At 35.7% G+C, this 7,052-nt stretch overlaps 1 pseudogene; it reads right to left on the minus strand.

Annotated features, from left to right (window-relative positions):
• Positions 1-4,167: 4,167 nt before the first annotated feature.
• On the minus strand, positions 4,168-5,966 carry LOC148790272 (uncharacterized protein At4g26485 pseudogene; annotated as a pseudogene).
• Positions 5,967-7,052: the final 1,086 nt, after the last annotated feature.

The following is a 7,052-nucleotide window of genomic DNA, read 5'->3' on the forward strand; positions in this document are numbered from 1 at the left end:
CACAGGCGGCACGACCCATTTAACATATCTCTATGCCTGACGTGGCTACAGTGGTTTGGCTAATGTCTTAAAACAATATGCAAAAATCTCAAACCATGCATGACAGTTCTTGGGAAACATAATGATCAAAACGACTAAGGGACCATGTGGATGGAAAGTGTCGAGAGTGAGCAAATAATCAAAGAGGAGTGGGAAAAAGAAGTTAAAGGAGGAGTAACACAAAGGATAATTCAGAAATTTAAAAATGTGAAATGAAACTCAACTTGGAACAATATTTGGATATATCAATGACAAGGTGACAAAACAAAGAAAAGGACATGGCTGCGAAGGAAATTAATCAAATGGATCCACAACTTGAGCTATATAGGCTACAGGAGTATGAGAAATGGCTTATTAGGCTATGTTTGGTTTGAAGAAAAAGTAGGGAAACCTATACAAGATTAAAGGTTTCTCTACCTTTCCCTTCCTTTCCCTACATTTTCCTTCAAACCAAACATACCTTTAGGGATGAACAGATGCAGAGACTAAAATCTGGGGAGACATGTACAGTTGAGGAGATAGAAATACAAACTATATTTTGAAGAATTGGTTGAGCAGATTGGAGGTAGGCTCCAATCCCCTGCTTTAGACCTTTTTGAACTTCTTCTGCTACACTTATATGAAGATCAAAACCAAGAAATTCTTAATATACATTTACCTGATTAGGATGGGAATTTGTCAAAAATATGATATCTCATACAGCTTCAGCGCTAGATGGTATTCACCCTTCTTCTTCTTCCAGAAGTATTAGCATATAATTGGAGAGAAGATTCTACAATAAGCTTAATAGATTATGGGTCAAAAGAAAAGGATTTGAAAAGTGGATCCATGTTTGCTTACTACCCCTCTTCAGGTCATTCTCTAAGGTGGAGACAAATTATATATGTGGCAAAGCCTCTAAAGTTTGATTTCATATGGAAAGTTGGGGTGGAAGTCAAATTTTCATATATGATGATCCTTGTATCCTTACCATTAATTCAAGTTGAAGGCTGATGGAACACATCAGGAACACACAACACTAATACTTAATTAAGGGCCTCGTCCTACCAAATGGTAGATGGCATATATCATCCGGTCCGTTGTAAAATCCACCGAGCATATTCTTATGGACCACCACATCAGCTTCTAAAATCGATGTAGGCGGTGGTCTTTAGAAGACCGCCTCCTCAAATATCATTCTAGCGGGGGTCATTAAGACCGTCGGCTCTAAATCGTCGCCTTTAACCAGTTTTATTGTTGTGATTGGCGGTGAAGAGTTCAGATCACCTACCACAAATTACATTCCAACAACCTATCAATATATTCTGACACCTCACATATGATACATGGCAGGTCCCAATCTTATAGTGAGATATGTGGTATTAAATCAAATTGATAGAGTATTGGAATGTGTTTTATTGGCAGAAGATCGGTGGGAATAACATACTGGCGAGAGGCAAATAGGTGAAAGTGTTGGTGTTTAAGGTTTGGGGATGAAGAGCCTTATATATCCCCAAAAAAAATGTGTGGGATCAAACTCAGGCATCCACATTGGATGCCAGAGCGGATACACCTCAGATCCACATCATGGGCCATGCAATGAATCACCAACTTGTTTCTCCAAACGTCCCCAAGATGCTCCAACCATGATGGTTTCGGATTTCCAATTTCATCCGAAAAAACACCCTAACCGGCTGTTGCCAAATGTATTTTCTGACTTTTGACTCCCAAACACATATGTGACACTGATGTGGTAAAGAGACAGCAACAACTTGCCGCTGTCCGAAACATGCCCAAATTTGAGGAAAAACTCTGGCTGTTGGAGGTTAAGAACCTATGCTGTTGGGAACTTCTTGAAAATGCCACATTGCCATAAGAGTGAGGTAAAATAGTAATTGCTCACTGTTGCCTTTTAATCAAAAAGTTAGATATGGGCATAAATGGATTAAGGCCCCGTTTGGTTTATAGGAATAGGGGTCTGGAATTGAAATCGTAATGGATTATTCCGATTTCAACTGTTTGGTTGAACGGAATGGGAATCCCATTCTCATTCTTGCTAGAATGGCATATCCCCATTTGAGGGAATGGCCTGTGCCCCCCTTGGGAATAAATCCCATTCCTGTTGATTTTAACTCCTATTCCCATTCTTGTCTGAAATAAACAAACTATGAGAATAGACTATTCTGATTTTAATTTCAATTTCGATTCCGATTTCAATTGTAAACCAAACGGATCATAAGCTGTCCAGCCCAAAAACACTCTAAACACAGCGTAGGCTGTTGGGAGCCTAGTGACTATGCTGTTGAGAGAGATTTTGGGCTGGGCTTACTCACCTATTCACGCCCATGCCTTCGTTTTTGGTCAAAATAAATTAAGGGGCAATTACTAATTTACCCACTCTCATGGCAACGCATCATTCTCACAAATGCTCTCAACAGCATAGATTATTGACCCCCCCACAGCCTAAGTTTTTTCGCTATTCGCACCGCTGTATCCATCTATCATTGCCTAAGTAACCAATCACGATCGAGCATTTCTATATAGCCCATACATCAGTGTACAAAATACAGACGTGTTCATTTGTGATGGACTAGATAGCAAAGTGATACAGAACAGCAGATCAGGCTCCAAATATATAACATACTTAATTAGACACGAAGCAAGTGTCTAATTGGGCGGGTTAGACGTTTTCGAACCATGGTTGACACAAACATTCGGACCATTCGGCTGGAAAACCATCCAGGCAATTAATTCCGTTTCAATTTTAACCTGGTCTTTTGCACAAGAACATTTACTTAGTCAATGATCCGCTGGCCTGAGTGGTCAAATTGTCGATCCATTAGACCCAAACAATTGTTTTCAACCATTATTTAATTTTTATTATTTTTTTAAATTATAACAGCATTTGTTTAGACCGAATAATTGAACCATTCACTCAAAAACCAATGGCCAAAGCAGTTTTGGTTCTGCCTTTCAGGTCGATTTTTAAAACATTACAACATAGTACAGAAATTGAATATATTCATCAATTTATAATGACATTGACTTAATTTTTTCTCGGAATATGGCATTTAAGCACCTCAGCCCTCAGCAATCCTTATAACCTGAAATGTTTGCCTTAGCGAATGGGATAATTTGTTATGTCTTTTCGAAAATCATAATATATATGCTAGCTAGTGTGTGGGAATAAGCCACATCACCCACCTCATTGGCATGCTCTTCCCACTTTATGAATTCATCTCCCGAAATGAAAGGAAGAGATTTTCCATTACCATTAAATTTTCACACTGTAAAAATCTTATATTTTGCATTACTTTGTGTATTTGCACTGTATATATATTTGTATATGTAGTCCTTCCAAACTAAGCCTTTTTGCTTATAACTCAAGATTGTTTCCATTCTGCATTCAATCATCTTACCATCTCCCCATTATCAGAAGCTAGGTGGTGAGGATTGGCACGTGATAACCCATATCTAGGGAATAGGAATCCTCATAAAGAAGTTGCCTTTCATTTTGAAGATGTATTTTTGAAGTATTTTGGGAGGGATTTCATAGCTTCACTTTGCATCTAGCTTTTGGCTTTGTGAGTTGGGGCTCCCTTGAAAAGCCCATAAGTAGTGTTTGTGAAAAATCTTGACTATTTTTCATCCACTTAAATGGTTCTGTTGAAGCTTCTTTCGGAGGTTTTTTTACGGGAAAAATTATCAATACTTAGATAGAACAAAATTGTTCTTTTTAATAATGGCTTTTATGTTTAAATGATTATGTTGAAACTTCTTTTTAAGCCCTTACAAATCCATACAAGTGCCATATGGGGAAGTTGTCAACATTTGGATAGGACAAAATTATCTCTTTTAATAATAGTTTTTTATGGTTTAAGAAATAAAAGAACATGAATAAATACACTTACCCGGGTAAATAACTTTCCAAAAAACAATCGGGGCCAATTAGAATACGAGTGAAGGAACTATGATAGATCCTTGGTCTCCCCTTAGTGGATTATACCCAATTCAAAGAAATCAATCAAAGTCATCACTTCACAATCCACATGGTTTCTCAATCAAAAGTATATATGGATATATCCACCATAGTCCCATACCAAGAAAAAAAAAAGAATTGATACTGGCGTTTGGAAACACAACTCATACTTAGAAACCGAATTTGTAAGTCTTGCTTGGATTACAATTAAAGGATCTTCCTCCCCAAATCCATATTTGGTACTGTAACCAGGATAGTCTTCCAACTTGAATTCCACCTCCTCCAGTAACCGAAGACCACTAGAGTTCCAAGTACCATTCGAAGAAAAACCATTTGTTTTGTGGGTAATGTGAATTTCTCCCAGATGGTTGATCAACTCTTTTGCATTGTCAAAGAACAGCCTTACCAGCTTCCGGTGCCTCCTATTGAAGAAGCAAACATTACAGAGAAGTCAAAGCAGAACGCCATAAGTGATTACAAAGAAGTCAAAGTGAGAAACAAAGATTAGATTTGAGAGTTCAAAAATATTCTACACAACTGATTCAGCCCCTACTGCTGAATCGGGTAGTATCGAAACTTTTTTTTTATTTTTTATTTTTTACAAAATTGGTTCACGGGGGCGGTTTAAGGCTCCTTCACCCTTTGGACTGGTCAGAACCCCGATACGAACTGATACGTATCGATACTTTGAACCTTGGTGTTACAGAATATTGTAGAAAATGATAAATTGTCCTACATCAATCCGGGTAGAATTCTGTGAGCTAAAATTTTTTAAATGATCAATCCAAATCAATAACATTTCAGCAGATTTATTTATATATTATGCATGTTGACTAATGGCAAGGCCAGTGAAAGTGTTGTAAAAGTTTAAGTTATAGGTAAAGTGATCATGAAAAATTGAAAAACTGAAAAATCAAACAGAACTAATCAAACTGATCGGTATATATACATTTATGTATTTTATATATATATAATATTTCATATATATATGCATTAATTATACATAAATATATATTTATAATATATAATATAAGATTTATTATTTATAATATGATATTTTATATGTATTTCTAATTTTTTATTATATATTTATATATTTATTTATAAATGTATATATTAAAAGTCAAGAAACTGAAAAGCCAATGAATCGAACTGGCAGTTAATCGATTAGGTTCTGTTCAGTTTTGGTTACCGGTTTTCCAAAACTGATACTATCGGCAGTTTGGAAAATAGGCCTACAATTCGGTTAATTAGACTATGAGCACTCCTAGTCCTAAGTTTTTATTCTCTTAACACCCCCCATGAAGACATATTGAAGCATTAAGCACAAGCCCACTCATACCTTGTGCTTAAATTTAATTAATTATAATGGGGCAATGAGAATTTAACACTAGACCATTTTATCAAAGTGTCTCTGATACCATCTCAAAGAACCATTCAACTTAAATAACTTAAGCTGTTAAATAAAATCCCTGAATTAGTTTTTATCATTTAACAGAAACTGGCATAGTTTTGACTCACTGGAGTTGGTTTGACCGAGATTCATCCTCTACAAAGCCTGCATGGGGAAAGTTAAAAACGATCCGATCAAAATTCTGGGGTTTGAAAAGAGAATCATCAGCCATTGTTGTCGCGTCCACTCTCCATACATTATTACTTCACAACCCCTCCTGCATAGCTCTTCAATGTACGAGACGGCATTACTGTAATTCGATTTGAGAAACCCTGAAAAATAAAATGCAATAAGTTGCGTTCAGTAGTATTGCTTCATTGGGATAGCTGTGCATTTGGATCTATAAAGCCAAAAGAAAAGATTCCGGGGTTCTACCAATTTCCCAAATGAATCAAGAGAAGTGGCGACCATATTCGTAGCTGAGCCAAAGGCCCTCGCCAAACACACGGAGAAGGAAAAATATCCCTCACCCAGAAGCAGAATTCGTTGGGAGCTACTGTAGTGAGTTATCTCCATACCTCTCTTCTCTTCTCTCTGCCTAAACGTACCAAATTGGCAACTTTTCAGAGTTCTGTCTCTCACTTCTCACTCAGAGTATAAATAAGAGTAAGACTAATTAATTATCATCTTCTAAGTCCTAAACGACGGGGTGCCATGCACGCTTGTTTATGACACAAAAGTTGTGGCCTCTAACTCAAGAATCAATAATAAAGGAATATGGAGGACAATGGAATTTGGATCGTTGTAAGTTGTATATAGCAAAACCGGAGGTTTTTATGAAGTTTTTAGAAGCCAAAACGTCTTGAAACGAAGGGATTTTTATGGGGTTCTCTTCAGTGGATAAATGGAAGAAAAAAACCAGAGGATTTTATGTCATTTTGGAATGTGGAAACCAGATCACAAAGCGTAGTTATTTACTAATATAAACTAATGGGGAGAAAAACCTCAATCAACTTTTGTATAATAAACTAGTAACTTTGCAGGTGCTGTGTAAATATTGCGTAGATTAGAGTCATTTAATTATTACTAATAGGGGTAGATACGAGTTGAGTCGAGCTGAACATTTGGTTATTTGAGCTCGGCTTGTTAAAACTGTGTTAGGTTCGAGTTCGATTTAAGCTAAAGATTTGAACTTGAGTTCGGCTTGGTTCAAAGTTAGCAAGTTCGAGTTCGGCTCGGCTTGAGTTCGACTGCAAGTCAAGTTTTTTTTCTAAAAAATAAAGAATATACATATAAAAATACAATTTTTTTATTTTACATGCAAAAAATTAAGAGTTATAAAAATCATTTATTATACATATTAAAAATAAAAAATATATATATAAATAATGTTTTTATTTTACATACAAAAAATAAGGATTATAAAAATTATTTACCATTATACATAAAAATAAAAATATTATTATATAATAAAAATTATTTATTATGTATATTTATATATATATATACATGTATGTATGTATGTATGTATGGATAGATGGATATAATAAAAATTATTTATTCATTCTAGTAGGTTTGCGAGCCTCACGAGCTGAGTTCGACTTGAAACTCAATTTTAATGAAATCGAGCCAAACTCAAATAATTCATAAAAAACTTGACTC

The sequence above is a fragment of the Nelumbo nucifera genome, chromosome 7 (assembly GCF_055504915.1).
Source record: "Nelumbo nucifera cultivar China Antique chromosome 7, China Antique-T2T, whole genome shotgun sequence".
Classification (NCBI taxonomy): domain Eukaryota; kingdom Viridiplantae; phylum Streptophyta; class Magnoliopsida; order Proteales; family Nelumbonaceae; genus Nelumbo; species Nelumbo nucifera.